Consider the following 19,227-nt stretch of genomic DNA (forward strand, 5'->3'; position numbering starts at 1 on the left):
TCCTTGATTCACCTCTCTAACGACACCATCAAGAGTGCTGAGAGCCACTTGACCTTCAGATTTCATTCAGTCAGCAAGAACTGGTTTTCATTACCCGTCTGTGCCAGTAGAATGGCATGTTATCTGGATTTACTAGCAGTAGTTTTTTCAGCTTTTTAAATGATTATTTCATTCAAAATCTACTGTTCTTTTCTTGTTCCGCTAAATTCATACCATAATCATTGCCTTCACATTTACGCTGAATCACGAAACAACCAATATATTTGTTTCTGCTTCCCTGTTCTCCATTGTACAGTCTGCTCCTTTGTACAAAATATGACATTACACTCAACCTAATTGCGTATCTAGAGAGCGGCATAGTCATTGTCATGCAGAATTTAATAATTTCCTTCCTTTTCTTGTTTATTCAGGTGTTTTCATTCTACTTTCATCGTGTATCATGAAAGTCTTCACCTCACCGGCGTCAGTGATAATGATAACAAGCGCTACCGTTTGTCACTCACCAGGGCTACCTCATGTATTCAATCACAAAGTACATTAAGCTATACATATGAAAAATTATTGTTTCACCAATGCTGAAACAAAGTTTTATTATTACACACACACACACACACACACACACACACATATTATACTTCACAGTCTCTTAATCACTCTTTGTTTTCACTTAAAAACAAGCGCATTAGTCGCCAACACATTATATTTCACAGTCTCTTAATTAGTCTTTGTTTTCACTTAAAAACAAGCGCATTCGTCGCTGTCTACCTGATAATTGTTAACAATACCGTCATGCAGGCACAGGCAATCTGGCAGGAGAAAAACAGTCGATATGACTTACTGATTTCCCGCATAACGAAGTTAGTCCAGTGAACGGATCAAGCCTCCTCAGGTCTATTCATGCCCATTACATCCACTACGGCACAATCAGGTCAACTTTGGTCTAATTTGGCTATAACAGATACTATAGCGTCCATTCACTTTAACAAACATCACATTATACCGATTCTGTTCACTTCAAGAGCAGATTTACTAATTAAGTTATAGTTTTCAAACAATAGTGAAGGGACTAATAAATTTTACATATTATGCAGCAATAAAATTCTATGTTTCTAAAGGTATCGTCCCTTTATACAGAAGAGATGTTGTATATATCACTATTCTAGTTGTGATGAGGTTTATGAAGGTTGTATCTAACTCCGTTGTAATGTTTCTCCCGAGTTTAGGATAATCAAATAATCTAGGCCAAGCAGGAAAAAAAAAAAAAAGTTGTTGTGGCCCCTGTCTCATCTGATGCGTGAATCCAGTGAACTGTAGGCTGAAGCTGATATCCTCCTTCAGTACAGTTCACCATCCTCCTTACCGAGGATAGGCTGGGTGTTGAGGGACGTTTGCGTAACAGGGCAACGGAATCTAGTGACACCACTTCTTGTCCATTCGATCCAATCCAATTAAATAAGCCTTACTCAGTTCATCCCTGTAAAGCCTTAGGTCAAAAATCAACTGCATCATGGCAGTCATGCCGAGGTAAAGTATTTTTTCTTACGGGGTTTGAGATGGAATGGGAAGTGAGCAGGACTGGGAGGTTGTATGATGGCTGGTAAAGATTATTGAAGACGAGGGGGGGGGTGGAGAAAAAGTAGTGAAGTGGCTGGAGAGGAAAAGGAAAAACAAGATGGGATACTTGATGGATAATGGGGTAGACCAGAGGTAGACATGGTGGAGTGACGGATTAAAGTTCCCTCTAGAAAATCAAAGGGAGTGAGCGGGATGAGACATAATGCTGGTTGGATTGGGTGAAAGGATCTCATCTTATTATGACTGGTGCCTAAACTGTGGCGCAACTAACGGCAGGAAGCTTTAAATCACAGAAATATTTACTTAGGTGGGTATGTAGACAGGGTGTGCTGGGATGGAGATGATTGGGGGAATGACAGGATATGTACAGTTTCTTAATATATACACTGTATATTAGGTGGCATAAAGGTTCATGTACTAGTTATTCTGTAAGGTTAAGTTTCTGTAACGTTGGAGGGGTCGGTGGATGAAAAGAAGTGATCAGAAAGGGCTGGCATGGTGGGGGGCGGTGGTACAAAGTAGGATAATACATAAGATTGACAGTATGGATTCCTCAAAGAAGACCAACAGCAACAAGTAGTAAATAAGCGCTGTTCATACCTGCCATGTTGTAACCACGTAAAATTTGCCATTTCACTTGTCTCATTTGCAACACAAGGCCTAAACATGACCCCACAAATTAATGAAGAGAGTTCAGTTGAGAGATCAACTGTTGTTGAGAAACCCCGGTCTGTCTTGCCAAGCAGACCCAGCAACCGTAGATAAGCAACTACTCCTGCAGGCTCGTACCAGGCCAGTAAACACAGAACAGTGCACTTCTATACTGAGGTCAGTCCTGGACCTTGGATGATTGTTAACGGGGATTATATATTGTGATGGTGAGGCATGTTCAGCCAGGAGCTAGAGCAACCATTGTCACCGGCATATGTGTGTGCCTGTCTCGTCTATGAACGTTATCTTGCAAGTAGGTAAAACATGTTTACTCAGCAAAGCAAATTTCCTGGTGTTGTACTGCCTTACCAGAATCATGAAGTGTATGGTACCAGTATCATACAATTTTTGTCAAACCTGTTTGTTATTGACAATGCCAGTGCTTTCATTGCACTTGCTAGCATATTCTTCCTCCCCCCTTTTTTTTTTTTTTTCTATACATGATTTCCTTGGACAAAGTTAATCATACAAGCGTTGAACGGCAGAACGATTTCTAGGCACCTTGATATTTCGCTTGCCTTACTGAAACTATATTTTGTACCAATCCCCTACTCTCTCCCTCTTCTTCTTACATGGTCCTACCCACCCTCCCTACACACCTTTTTAGTGTGCTGCACGTCTTGAGTATAAAAGCACCAAAATATCCTGATTTCCTTATATCTACATATAAGAATCTTTCAATGAAAGAAATGGTATATATATACTTGTAGAACTATGAAATCCCAAAGAGTTGGGTGCATTAAAAGTAATACTTAAAGAGCTTGTTATTTGGACTAATATCAGTGTTTACCATACGCAGTTAATGGGAATGTAGCAGTTTATTTATATGAGATTCGTTTATATTGATGAAACTGGGGCAAGTGGACAGAAAGCAAACGTAAGTGAATAACCGGGTCTACTTTTCGTTATTCGCGTCTTTATCTGACATTTTAACTCTCTCTAGGTCGGATTTTATGCACTTTCATTGTGTACGAGGTTTGTATTTGTGAAAAGTAAGTATATAACTGTGTATATCTACAGTATATCTGTACTGCATATTAGGTGGATATAGTGATAAATGGGAGAATAATGCAAGTGTTGTCATAAGTGTCTTGTTTGCGTAAGTGCATGTTAAGTTTGCATTTCTTCACTGAAGGGTCACATTCGCCGCCGAGACAAGATGATAGTTGACAAGGTGGTTAATTTAAGATTCTAATGTTGCATAATGGATCAAGATATTACTCCCACGACTGATTTCGGGCGATATGGTGCAAAGACAGGATTTACTTTTTCCTAATGGGGAAGATTCTGAGATGTGCAAAGAAGGGAAGTGGATTCCTGACCGAGAGGTGTGAATGCCCCATTATCAAACCCCAATGTAGTATATTTTGCCCGCGAACTTGACTAGTAGTTCAAGTTGCACGTCCCCTTTCCCGTCCATGGATGGAAATGGAATCCAACAATGGAGACTCTGGGTAAGTGATATGCAGTACCATATGCTTTCCCGGTCCTGGAGCCCTTCTCCCCGCTGTTGGACATAGTGAAATGCGACGTGGGTAAACTGCAGGACGAGCTTGTAAAGTTAAAGCCAGGGTTTCTATAGCAGCCAGGCGAAACGATAGGAAATGGGCATTCACTCAAAACTATTCTGTCCGGAGAATTTAGGGTTTGGTTGACTGAAGGAGAGTTTTAGATACATGAGTGCGACCAGTTCAACGTAACTCATGGTTTTCCGCAGGTCTCTGTCTGGTTTTGGAGGATTTTGGGAATGTTCCCTTGCCTCTTAATGATATATCACTCCATCCTAGTCTTTGCAAGAGATGTTTACAGAGTCCTTAACAATGATCATCTACATGACTTAGGTGGCTAAAATACATGTAGGCTTCCGGCGCTTCCCTCTTGCTACCTACGGGAACACCTCGTCGTCATTACCGCTAAGGGTGATGAATGTTGCTTCTGTTGTGTGTCCTTATCCCGTTGGCTAGACACTGTTCAGAACATTATCTTTTTGACGGTTGTTAACTAGAAGAGATGACTAGGGCACGGGAACCGGGGATTAATCCAATAACATATTTCGTACCAAACGCAGACAGCTGAGGGAATCTTTAGTATTTATTTCTTTTCATTGCCGTAAAATATATGCTCAGACTTCTTATAATACGTATAACAGAAAAACTGATGTAAGATTTCTGGAAAAATGTCGCTGTTAAACACAATCAAGTTCCCATGACTCGCCCAAGAAGTAAAAATTCATCAGATGAATAAAACAATCTAACGTTTCCTGGATTAGAATACAAAAGGTCTCTTGACCATGAATGTTAACGGTCAATATCAACTGAAAAAAATTGTCTGGCTTTAGACAAAATAAAACTATAGAGTTGCCCTGACCATGAAAAGGTGAAACATTTAATAATACTAAGTATATAGATTCAGTTCATACTTTATCTGGCATCGGTCTCCTGAAGCTGCAACAAGCACCACACATAACATACAGTTTCGTCAGACTTGCAGGTCAGTTTCATCCAAGCTTATTTTGAATCTCTACCACAAATCACACGTTGATTTGCCTGAAAGGAACCGATTCGTCATTTTCAACCACATTCAGGGTAAAAATCGCTGTGTACAGTACATTGAGTGATCTACTCTTATTATGGCCATGTGAAAGTTAGGACTATGCAGAAATGCTTATCAGATATTAGCTGCACGGATGACATAAGCGTACAGTGAATGTTGACAGTTTCAGTTCGTATGTCTGCTACTGAGAATCGTCCATCTGCCGCGCAAGACCTGGCTGGGATTTTTTTTTCAATCGAAAGCTCCACATTTATTTATGTGGCGTGGTATAATGGACTGGGGGTTTAGCTCCATTTGTTGTGTAGTCCAAATCTATGGATTGGAAATAGAGAAGTTTTTAGTCACACACACACACACACACACACACACACACACACACACACACACACACACACACACACACACGCACGCACGCACGCACGCACGCACGCACGCACACACACACACACACACACACACACACACACACACACACACACACACACACACACACACACACACACACACACACACACACACACACACACACACACACACACACACACACACACACACACACACACACACACACACACACACATGGTGGCACGGTTGATAGATCACTCGACTCCCAATTCGTGAATCGAGTTCGACCCCCTCTCAGACCGCGCTACTTGTGTGGGTGGGGAGAGTGCTCACTTGTCAAGTGTAACTCGAGGTGCGCTGTGATGGAAGACCCACAAGGGTTCGAAACTCAGCGAGGTAAACTTTAGACGGTCTCTCCCCTTGTGCCTACGTCTCACTCCAGCCTCGGTGAGGCTTGATAGTGTGTTGGCGCTCCACAGGAGCAGCCAAGGTCAACCTGTTGACCCCCTTAGGTTAGGATGCCAGATTAAGGACCTGTGTATTTTCAGCTATTGACTGTGATAAATAAACCGAAAATTATTACACACACACACACACACACACACACACACACACACACACACACACACACACACACACACACACACACACACACACATGAATGATATGTCCACCAAACAGGAGGAAAAAATATCATCCACCTTTCCCGGGATGTAGTTTTTCATTTTTACGCTTGACTAAATGATATAGCTATACTATATACCGGTATATATACAGAAATATTTAGTAGTGAGTGATAGCGCCTCCTGTGTATTATGTCGGTGAAGCAGAATAAATTACCATTTTTTGCTATGGTTTTTGAGGGCAGTATAAACATGACATTCCAGAAGCGTACAATAATTTCACATACATTATACATCAGAGACATATGCCTTCCAATATGGAGGTGTTAATTACCGACCATATGCCTTACCTCTTCATCCTGAGGGGCCACTCACTAGCTGAATAACATCATCTGATATGAATTACATATTAGTATTAGTAGCAGCAGTAATAGTATGAGATGTGCAGTTTCTTCCTTTACATTCGGAGAGAACATGGAGACTGCATACTCAGTCCTGTGATATGCATGCCCATTCGAAAGAATTACAAAATAGCAGTAGCAGTAGTAGTAATAGTAGTAGTAGCAGTGGTAGTACAGTACTACTACTACAACCACTACTACTTTTATTACTGCTACTACGACCACTACTACATTACTACTACTACCACTTCTACTGATACTGGTGGTGGTAGTAGTAGTAGTTGTAGTAGTAGTTGTAGTAGTAGTTATAATAGTAGTAGCAGTAGTGGCAGTAACAGTCGTAGTGGAATTAGACTAGTAGTAGTATTAGTAGTAGTTGTAGTAGCAGTAGTAGTAGTAGTAATAGTAGTAGTAGTAGTAGTAGTGGTAGGCAGCAGCTGGAGTGGAAGCAAAGTAGTAGTTGTGTCAGCAGTAGAAGTAGTAGAAGTTGTTGCAAGCCCTAGGCTTATCTGAATACTAGTTCTTGCCCGCAAAAATTTGCGGGACTAATTAGTAGCTTTTCCAGCACATGTTTGCAAATACCATTATCGTTGTTTTCAAACTATTGTTGAGCCCACAGTGACTAAATCTGACGAAAGGGTCGAAAAAATGATTTTCGCATATTCCCGCCATTTTCGCTTCGTCGCTTCGAGCCCGAAAGCCAAAAATTCATTTCCGTATTTTTCTGACACTCCTTGGACTTACCCCGACCTAATGCAAAAATAATTAGGTCGATATCTCTTACCGTTCTTGTGAAAGAAACGAACAAATGCACAGACAGACACACACATACACAGCTTGACTATTATTCAGATGAACCCGGTGGGCTACAGGCCAATGTTGCCCTCTTTCTGCATACAGTTATCCTCTTTTCGGGTGAAAGAGAGGGTTTTGAAGGACGTTTGTATAATCGGACAGCTCCAGCTCTCGGTCATATTGGTGCCACTACAGGAAAGCATTCCTGTCCAGCCCCTAGTGAAAAAAAAAAAATGTCAGTGAGCTAAACAGGTTAATGGAGAATGTTTAGCCTTTTCATCCCAAGGGATCTCCTCTGAACTGAATATGTGTAGTGCTGAAGGTACAGCAAGCCCTACATCTCTGACTAGTGTTCCTAAATCACATTCTGGCAATTCAATGTGTCTAATCTTCCTGTATCGCTGTTGGTTTCATTCTGTGTAGTGGGATACAACCTGAAGCTAATACAAAATTCAAAGAATGAACACTCACAGTTTGAAACACCCGCGCTAACCAGCTGGTCTAAGGGTCAAACATTTGATTTTTTCAGTTTGACTTTTACCTTCGACTGATTGCTTTCAAAACTGATTTACTGCATTATGTCACACCTTCAACCTACCCACCAGATTTGTTCTAAATTGGATAAAAGATGCTTGAGTCCAACTTTTCTTGAACTTGAACATTTGGCCTTTCTTTGTACCTTTAACATTTCACTAATTGCTCTCAAAATGGAATCCCTTTACCCTTGCTGTAACCTAAATCCATCCAAAATGTTTGGCTTAAATAGAATTAAAACTGCTCAACCTAACTTCTTCATTTGTCCTTGACCTTCTACCTTCTGCCAAGTTTAGCTTGTAAGATGTAGGCCCGTAGGTATAACACCAGGATTTCAGGTTATTCTCAAAGACTCTGTATTGCTACTGGATGCTTTATAGTAAGCAAGTTGTGCTATACCCCCGGAGTCAAGTTGATCTCTGTCTCACATACAATCTTTCAGGGTAAAGGTAAGAGAGATTCCTTTTGTGTATTGCCCAAGGTCATGACTATGTTATGTGTACATAAAACAGTCTCCTCATCAGATCTGGCAAGAAGGCAGTCAGCCACTGCCAATTCATGACGTTCTAGCAGCGTCTGAGTCATGACGAATAAGCAACAAACATTCGCTCGATTACACCTGTTTCCCTTCGGGATAAATGAGATGTCAATAATTGTACGGGTTTTACCTGACAAACGTAACCTTGTTGGGTGCCCCCAGATCCTTACTTTGAAGAGAAAGATCGGGCGGTAGCTAAAACTGAATAATCAACTTACATCCAGAATGTAAAATTTTGTTAATTTTGTAATTTATTAGTTTTCTTAGTCAGGTAAACGGCCAATTTATCCAACTTAACTATGATCCCAAGCACTGGGAATGTGTGCTTCCGTGTGTGTGTGTGTGTGTGTGTGTGTGTGTGTGTGTGTGTGTGTGTGTGTGTGTGTGTGTGTGTGTGTGTGTGTGTGTGTGTGTGTGTGTGTGTGTGTGTGTGTGTGAAGGGGAAGGGGAGAGGGGAGAGAATTAGTAGCAAATCCATGGACTCTCGTGATTCTCTTTAATCGGCAGTTCATCTCCAGTAAAACGTGATGAGACGGGGAATAGTTCCAGAGACAGGCACGGCAGTCAGTGCTACAGAACAAATGAGTCAGTTTAGAAAGAGTGCAAGTTAAGGGGATCACAGGCAAAAAAGAAAGTATCACAGTCTAAATTGTCGACATGCTGAATGGGAGTGAAAATAATCAATACATCCAGATTTCTCTCTCTCTCTCTCTCTCTCTCTCTCTCTCTCTCTCTCTCTCTCTCTCTCTCTCTCTCATAATAGATTATCTGCATTTCTCTCGTTAGAAATATTTAAAATTTTCAAATTTCCAGCATGTCAGTTATACCATGAATTTGATGTCATTAACCTGCAGGATATTCACTTGAAGGAGGAAACCAATGCCATATATTCAGTCAGTATCATCTCTTCGAGCGAATGGCAAACAGATTCACTGTCGTCTAATTTGCTCACTGAATGGCAAGGCATATTTGTGTTTCAACAGATGCCTCACCCGCGACAAAAGCTTACAGGTCAGTCTTCGTAGCAGCATTTTTCTCCAACTGACTCTCTTTGTTGCATGACTTGTGGGCACCTGGGACTTCACGTCCCGGGATCGTTTCTCGCTCGAGCAATCGTGAGATCCTCAAAGTCCCATTAGAATGTACTGACTTAAGTAAAATTTGGATAGTCATTAACTGGTTGCAGTATATGCATTTTCACCCCGCCCAAATTATTGCACATGTTTGTTTCCTTTCATCTGAAGGGAGTAGGCCTATACTTGATTACCCGTCAAAAGGAACTCTTGTTCATAGTCTTCCCACGTGCTCCCAATAACTACTTTGTTGTCACTGTCTTGTCTCTGGCGAAACACAGTTGATACTATCAAGAAAACAAAATCATCGGACATGATATGGCTTCTAGGTTTGTAATGAAATCACAAGTTTTAAATCATTGCACTTAAGAAATATAGTAGAGCTTGTGTTGATGTCAAAATCTGGTTGTTTTCCTTCGTAGTTATTCGAAATTATCTTCAATAGTTTTTAGAACTTTATAAATTACATTGTCTATCTATCTGTCTATCTATCTATCTATCGATCGATCGATATACTGTATATATATAGATATATATATATATATATATATATATATATATATATATATATATATATTTAACGGAATGTTGGAAGGTGAGCACCGCCACCGGCTAATGCCTGTTGTCTGTGATGCTGGATAACATGACTGGTGGAGCTTTAGATCTACCGGTATGATATTTAGTTTCATGGTATATATATGTGTACAGCTCAGTGTAAAACTGGTTAATTTCACTCAGTCTCATTATTATAACGATGTCTAGTCCGTCTGAGAAACGATTTCTTTTCTTCTCAGTGAATAATTTAACAAATAAATGTGAATTCGGTAAACATACAAAGATAAATATATTCTCTTGACTTTAGCTTGACCTAAATATGTCACCTCTTCATAATGATTGCTGATTTGCAGCAATACATTAACAATATAATATGAGCGAGCGAGTCAAGTTCTTTGGAAAGGATGTACAGCAGTATTATGAGATTTTTCTGACACTCAGATATGTAATATATGCTGCGAAAGATCGAAAGTTTGGGTCAGTTTAAGATGAAAAGAGTATAGCATAGACAGGCAAGAACAATTATAAGGAAATTCTTCTCTCATGCGAGTACAGATGACTGCATTTAGAAGGTGCGGTATAAATGACCAGCCATGGCTATGTAATTAACTAGATCCTTTCATCTGTCCCCTTCGCTCTTCCTATCCTAATACCCTTCAGCTCTCAACAGTCCCCTAATCCGTCTGCTTAATTTCCCCTCTTTCTCAGCTACTCCATCCCTGCCGTACCAATATGGGTACTAATTAGTTAATGACCTGTTCAGCACAGCCATCCTTCGTTAGTGTTATGCGGAAAATTTGACACACCGAGATAGAAAGAAAGCTGGCAGGTTACTGGGCACTGAGAGAGAGGAACAATTAGAGACGGTGTTCGGAAATGAGAAGCTAGATTGTTAACAAACAGTCAGCTGATGATGAGTACTGATCTGACAGAATGGCTTAAAGGCGTTTATGCTGCATCCACTGTAAATGAAACTTAGGGTTGCTTCTGAGAGACCATCAATGAACAGACTGATAACAAAAAATAAGAAACCTTAAAAGTTCCTTGAGGGATTATAGTATATATATATATATATATATATATATATATATATATATATATATATATATATATATACTAGATGTAATTTTATAGAGCAGTACGAGAATGAGTTGGTTTGTTCTCTCTGCTATTGGAGAATGCTTTGAAATAAACCATCATTGCACTCAAAACATTAATCTTACAACACCTCACAGGGAATAGTTTCGTGGGATTTCTTCATTTCCCATTGCAATTTCATCTCATCCTGTCCGTACATTTATCTTCCACACCCATTTGTTCTGCCACCGTGAACTTATCATTCTTGGAGAATAATCTGAAACAATCCTTCACTGCACCCAAATCACCGATCCTACAACACCATTTTTTTAAAGGCATACTTTTCTGCACAAGGATCACAGCCAACCAATATCTCAACCGTTTTTTTTACCTGTTCATGAGGTGCTAAAATGTTTTATTCATATATCTACCCAGCATACAACCGTGAAAGGAATACAACATTCAGATAAGAGACCAATAACACTATCATTGCTTAATCAGCACAAACAAGGCAAGGACGAAAATAATGGACTATTGAGAAATGCCAGTACTACATGTATATTGATTAAGCACTCAGAAAGTTCGGTACTGATGTGCGTTCTTCGACTGGACGATTTCACAACTTCGCAACCGTAAACAGAACAAATTACATGTGTGGTTTATAAAGAAAAAAAAAAAAAGAAAGAATGAAGTAGTTACAGTATGGGACACGCTTTGACCATAAAGCATTTGTGCAGCCATTCAGACCACTATTTATCTTATCCAGCTCTGCAAGATCAACTCAGTTCTGCATATAAACATTTCAGCTGGTTCATGAACAGTCAGTCCCCTTCAGGTCCATCCAGGGACTACGCTTAATTTGGCTCAGTCAGATTAATGTAATTAATTCCTATGTCATCCAGTGGCTTTAAATTCATTTAGGTTCAACAATGCCATTTCAGGTCTAGTCAGGCCCTTTACATCCATATCAACCCAGTTAGGTCGTTCTGGAGGCGCATTTATGAATTGGTCATGAATTCAGACAAAACTAGTTCAGCTCAGATTCATTCAGCTGCAGTTAGAGCCATTTAGGTTCACGCAGATCCACTCAGAAATATTCAGTTCCTGTTTGAACCATTCATATTTATTTAGGTCGACTCAGGGCCTTCACATGCAGCCGTGTTCATCCCTATCACTTCACTTCCACTCAAATCAGTTCCAGTGGAAATGAGGAACCTCAACATCCGTGTAAAGTAAATTAGATCACTTTTATTTTCTGGCCCAAGCAGGTGAATTCAGGCCAAAATCAGATAATGTATGTCACTGTTGGGCCTCTCAAATTACTTCAGATCATTCATATTGTCTCGGGTAAGCATATGTAGATTCAAGTCTTGCCTTTGAAGTGGTGAGCCAAAATTCGGCAGTGGTGATGAACCGGTTTTAATAATGTGCCAGGTCAGAACTTGTAAATACTATCAGATCATTTGACGCTTCACGCCCATCCACGTCCATTCAGGTCAGTTTAGATTCATTCTAGAAATCCGACTTCATTTACTCTATGTTTCGACACATGTAGATCAGTGCAGGTCTATTTCAGTCAAATTTATTCCCTTTAGGATATCGTAGGTCACTCCAAGTGCATTGTAATGACCCAGGTCATTGTACAGTACGTAGATTCAAATCATGCCTTTGCATGCTTATACAAACTTGACCCATTCTGTCTTTTGGCTGTCAGATGCCAAGTCATCTTCCGGTGTGAACTTTTCACTGGAGAGCATAATCTTGTTTTGTGAAGTATCATGACCAAGGGTGACCTATTTCTCACGGTATGGCTTTAATAAGATGTACTGCATTAGTGAGGGAGAAGGGCTGATGAGAATGTAGGGGGGGATACAGAACCCTGAAAATCACTAGGCAAGACCTAAAACAAAGCCATTTACAAGCGAAAAGCTGCGCATTAATAGCTGGCCTAGTTCTCTGGTACAGTTTCCACAAGATGTGTAGTAAGGGAGAACAGATGCAGAAAAAGGTAGGGTTCAAGGACCTTGAAAATTAATAAGAAATTTCCATTAGCATATTTGTTATGTTTGTAAAGTCTAACAACCGCAGGTGCTGTGATGCATGGCTGCGTGTGCGGGAGTGTTTCGAAATCTTTGAAATATCAAAATATCGCCATTACCATAGGTTTTCAGCGTGTGGACAGCTGTATACACAAAGAGATCCAAGTTACTGTGAAGCAGCATCTTTAAATATCTCTTGGTCGGGGTGATGGGAGGTACGGAAATGACTCTTTGAACCTTGAAACTCAATTGGCAAGATGGAATGAAACTTGTAATGTCCAAGAAATGTGGTGCACTAGGTATAGGGAGAGCTGAGAGGGTTTGCTTTCTTCATATGGGAAGTCTGATATATGGATAAAGGCTTGGCTTGACTTTGAAATATTCTCTTCCCCAGTGAACCATTCTTGAGATATGTATATATGTATTTTACAATTGGCCTATTGTGCTTGCCATGTTACACACGTAAAGGTAGCCCTGCCATTAAGATCTATCTATCTATTGCCAGACGCCTCAATCCCGTTTGGGGTGGCCACAAACAAATCGCCTCCAAGTCGCCCTGTCCCCCGCCATTTCACTGCCCTGCTCCCAACTCACACCCCCCTCTCTCATATACCTCTCCACCCCATCTCTCCATCTCATCCTCGGCCTCCCCCTCCCTCTTCCCCCCTCCACCTCACTCACATACACTCTCTTCGTCAGTCTCTCTCCCTCCATCCTCTCCACATGGCCAAACCACCTCAGTGTGTTCCTCATAACGCTTCCTATCACATCCACATCCACACCACAACGCTCCTTTATATCCTCATTCGTCAGCCTGTCTCTCCACGTGACTCCACAGGCTCCTCTTAAATAACACATTTCCACTACTCTCACTCTTGACTTGTGTCCTTCCAACAATGTCCAAGCTTCACTTCCGTACGTTAGAGTTGGTATCACAATACTGTCATGTAGTAACTTTTTTACTTCCATGCTCACTTCCCTGTTTCTTATCACTGCTTTCAAGGAACCAGCAACCTCTCTTCCCTGCTGTACCATTTCAAGCACTTCACCCTCCAAACCTCCATCCTTACTCATCACACTACCCAAATACGTAAACATACTCACATTTTCCAATTACTCACCATCTAACCTCGCTGTACATTCACTAACTTCACCTCTCTCAAAGACCATCACTTTACTCTTCCCTACATTCACCTTTAGGTTCCGTTTCTTACACACTCTCCCAAACTCATCCACCAAGCCTTGCAGCTCCCCTTCGTCTTCACTCAACAACACAGTATCATCTGCAAACAACAGTACAGGGAGTTTCCAAACACTATCCTGTCTCACCAGGGCCACTCCAACATCCACTACCCTACCTTGTACCTCTTTTATTACCCCATCCATGTACAGATTGAACAACCATGGAGACATGACACATCCCTGTTTCAAACCAACATTCAAAGAGAAAAATTCACTTAGTTTACCAACAACACGCACTGCAGCCTTCACACCATCGTACATACTCTTCACAGCATTCAACAACTTCCCATCTACTCCATATATTCTTAACACTTTCCACAATCCTTGTCTATCCACCCTGTCATATGCTTTCTCCAAATCCATGAAAGCCGCATGCAACTTCTTTCCCTTCTCTAGAAACTTTTCCACTAAAGATTTAAGAATGAATATCTGATCTACACAACCTCTTCCCTTCCTAAAGCCTCCCTGTTCTTCTCCAACTAATTTCTCTGTTCTTTCTCTAACTCTGTCTACAAGTATCCTACCATACACTTTTCCTATTATACTAAGAAGACAAATGCCCCTATGATTACCACACACTTCTTTTTCCCCTTTTCCTTTGTACAAGGGAATAATTATACCTGACTTCCAATCCTCCGGGACTCTACCTTCCTCCCAGGCCAATCTGCACATCTTCCACATCCATTCTACTACTATCTCTCCCCCATGCTTCAGCATTTCACCACACCCTCCATCAATTCCTGGGGCTTTCCCCGATTTAACTTTCCTCATTGCTTCCACAACTTCTATCCTACTGATTTCTTCCTGTCTTCTCACCTCCCTCCTTCTCCCAGCCATTCCCCAGCCACTTATACTCGCATTACTTCCATCCTCTACGTTCAACAATTCCTTAAAGTGTTCTCTCCATCTGCTCACTTTTTCTCCCTTCTCCACTAGTAATCTACCATTTTTATCTTTCACTCCCCTGCTAACTTCACTTCCACCCTGTCTTACTCTTTTCACTTCTCTCCAGAACATTTTCTTACAGTCCCTCCACTTTACACTCAAATTCCTTCCAAATTCCTCATCCACTATCTTCTTACTCTCTCTTACTAATCTTTTCACCTCTCTCTTCCTTTCCACATATAACTCTCTCTTCCGCCTCTCAACTTCTTCCACGCCCCAATTTCTCACCCATTCATTGTATGCTTTCTTCTTTTGTGCCACAGCCTGTTTCACCTCTTCAGTCCACCACGCTGTTCCTTGCACCCCCCTCCGCCTTCTCTTCCTTCCACACACCACATCACATGCTGCACATATTTCTTCTGTAAATATCTTACACACACCTTCCACGTCTCCCATCTGCTCCAATTCATATTTGTCCAATCGTTCCTCCACTTCTCTCTTATACTCTGCCTTTTTCTCATCCTCTTGTAACCTTTCCACTCTCCTTGCAACTACTCCTTCCTCTCGTCTTTCCCTTCTTCTATTCCTCCATCTCACTTGCATCCTAATTCTGGCCACCACCAAGTAGTGGTCAGAAAGTCCACTCCCCCAACCTCTATACACTCTTGCATCCTTTACACATCTTAGCATCCTTTCATCCACACACACATAATCAATCATTGCCTTCCTTTCATTCAGTTCACCACCCACCCTTCTCATCACTCGCCATGTATACCTGTGGATCATTTTATGCCTGAAGAGGGTATTGGCTATCACCAACCACCTCCCAGCACAAATGTCCACTAACGCACTCCCATTCTCATCTATCTCGGCAGGCACACCCCGCTCACCAACTATTCCATCCACCTTCACATTACCAACTTTACCATTCATATCACCAATCAAAAACACTCTCTCATTCCTTCCAAACTTTTCCATGCGCATTTCCACATTTGTCCAGAACTCTTCTCTCACTCTTCTAGCACGATCTTGCGTTGGCGCATACACACACACAATCGCCCACATTTGTATTCCAACTTTCAACTTTACCCACACAATCCTTGACCCAACTGATCCATACTGTCTTATGCTCTTCTTCCATCTTTTACTCACAACTATACACACTCCTTCCTTTGCCCTCTCATTCTCATCTACTCCTGCACATATACCCCATCCATACTCCCATTCTCTCACACTTTCTCCTCTCCATTTTGTTTCAGTTATTCCACATAAATCCACTTTCGCACCCTCAAGCACCTGAACAATCTCTCTCTCTTTCACCTCATCATTCGCTCCTCTTACATTCCATGTACTCATTACCAAGTCCTTTGTCCGGTTCTGAGTTGTCATCGTTTGGTCAGTCCTTGTCCGAGGCTTCTTGTTACAACATGCAAATACTGTTTATGGGGCTGGTTAGGTGAGTGACTGGCAGGAGAAAGGCAGATCTAGACCTATGAAAAATAATTTCCTCGAACTTTTACATAGGCCTGCATAAAACAGCATAGCCATAGGTTGTCTATTATTATGACAGTTATAGCCACAGGCTGATCTGGATGTGAACCCGGAGAACTGTGGGCTCAAGTTGCCTTAGTAATGCACTCCACCATCTTCCTTTTGGGTAACAAGAGCGAAGCTGAGAACATCTGTATGAAAAGGTAGCCCGGTAATACTGATGCTACCGCGTGTAGGCTACTGAGATAAAAGATGTGCATGTGTGTGTGCGTTTCGCGGGGGGGGGGGGAAGCAGAGAGTCTAAATTCCTTACAAACCAGAATTTTTATGCATGAAACCGATAGATATTGGTATGGGACAATGGGGTGTTGCTTGACTTCAGCTATTTGTATCTCTGATGTAACCTTTTCAAGGTATCCCATCCTCCACTCTTTTCCCACAGGCGCACTGTTTGTCTATGAAAGACAGCAAAATATAACCTGGTAATTTATTTAATGCATTCACAAGTTGATAATTTGGGGGTATAGGGAAGTTGAGTGGCTGGACCCAAAAACTTCAAAATCCCTAGGCTCGTACATGGATTAAGCCTATCAGTAGCACAATCAAAGGTGGCCTGGCTTGAGATTCGGCTATCAGTCTGTAATGCACTGGGGGTACAGAGTAGGTGAGAGAGAGGGAGTTTCCTAAAACCATGGAAATCTATAAACTTCGCCATTACCATCTTTCAGTTGAGTGTGTTGTACGTAGAGCCATGAAAATCAATAGGCTTGGTCTTTATCGAAGGTCTTTGTGTGTGTGTGTGTGTGTGTGTGTGTGTGTGTGTGTGTGTGTGTGTGTGTGTGTGTGTGTGTGTGTGTGTGTGTGTGTGTGTGTGTGTGTGTGTGTGTGTGTGTGTGTGAGCACATGAAGCTGCTGCAAGCAAAGGTACAAAGGAAAGCAAACAGCAACAGACCTTATGGTCCTTTCGAGGCTGTTTGTTACAGAGTAGACTATGATTACGAGATCTAACTGTACATGCTGAAGGATAAGGATAGTAAAGCAAGAATGCTCCCCCGCCTCCAAATCCTCCAGTTAAAACTGCCAAGAAAAAGAGAAAAACCACCATGCAGCATGGAAAAACTGACATGGAAATTTCATAGGAATGACTGAAAAGGTACAGCTACATTCTATAATTCATTATCTATAAGCTACCAGTATGAATAACCTGAAAGTGAAAGTAGTAATGTAAAATGAATAAGCGAATAAATAAATAAATAAATAATGCATAACACTATGTACGGGTATGCTGAGTAAACAGGGCGTCTGCTGATACAGCGTGGAATTTGCACAGCGCACAGTGTGGATGTTCAAGGGTGGTGCGGCAGCCTTGCCTGGCGCTATTAAGGTAGGCAGCAGTCAATTACGCCCCAGCTCCGTTCATTCCACTGACACTAGGAACTTTCCCATGCAGGACAAGCACACAAGTCACCTCCTGAAGCAGTGGCCCCTAGTACATGAAAAAAATCCCGATGGTGGCCACTTAACTAACAAGTACCCTCAGTGATCCACAGCCCATCACAGGTCGAAAGTATGAGCAGTGACCGTTAACTCAGGGCTATCTGTGCATATCCTAGTCTGTGCATATGCTATATTTGCATTTAATAAATTGATCCAGACCCTAAAAAACTATAATAAAATAAAATAGAAAATTATACATACACAATTAAGCTGGGGGTTAGACGACAAATACTTATCCAGGTGACCTTTAAAGGTTTGTACTGTATTACAGTTTACTACGTGGGAGGGCAATTTATTCCATATATTTACAACTCTATTGAAGAAGAAATGCATAGCTTCATGCGATGGAATCGTTTGCCAATTATTTTATGCCCATTACCTCTAGTATAATTCGAGTGATCAACTGTGAAGTATTTATCAACAGCCATATTATCATGTCCTTTGAATATTTTGAATACTTGAATTAAATCTCCTCGTATCCTCCGTTTAGTTAGGGTAAAGAGATTCAGGGCTTCTAAACTTTCCTCGTATGGTTTATTACTCAATCTAGGTATCATCTTTGTCATCCTTCGCTGCACTTTTTCAAGCTTTTCCATATCCTTTTTATAAATGGTGACCAAAACTGAACGCAATATTCCAAGTGTGGGCGTGGTAAGGAATTATACAAAGTGAGGACGATATTATCTGATTTATATTCAAATGCTCTGCCTACGACTCCAATTAATTTATTGGCTTTTTCACAGTTTCTGTACATTGTTTGCTTGGTTTCAAATCATTTGTTATTATAACTCCTAAGTCTTTTTCATGGTTTACCGTATCAATTTGGACATTATTCATGCTATAACTAGCTCTTACATCTTTATTGCCAATACTTAGCACTTTGCATTTATCAAAACTGAAATCCATTTGTCAGACTTTGGCCCAGTTAAACAGTTGATCAAGATCTCTCAGAATTGCCTGCCTTTGCAGTGCTGTATCTGCTCTGTTACCTATTTTACTATCATCAGCAAATTTTGGAATCTTACAACACAATCCTTCGTCAGTATCATTTACATATATTAAGAAAAGAGTAGGACCTAACACTGAACCCTGCGGCACTCCACTTGTAATGTTTATGTAGTCTGACTCTTTTCCATTTATTACAACCCTTTGCTTTCGTCCTGTGAGCCAATCTTCTACCCACCGGAGAACACTGCCGCTGAAACCATGTACCTTTAGCTTCTGAAGGAGTCTTTTCTGTGGAGCTTTGTCAAAAGCCTTTTGAAAATCAAGGTAGACCACATCAACAGATTT

The sequence above is a fragment of the Coenobita brevimanus genome, chromosome 100 (assembly GCF_032717465.1).
Source record: "Coenobita brevimanus isolate Jiangsu-jjx chromosome 100, ASM3271746v2, whole genome shotgun sequence".
NCBI lineage: Eukaryota > Metazoa > Arthropoda > Malacostraca > Decapoda > Coenobitidae > Coenobita > Coenobita brevimanus.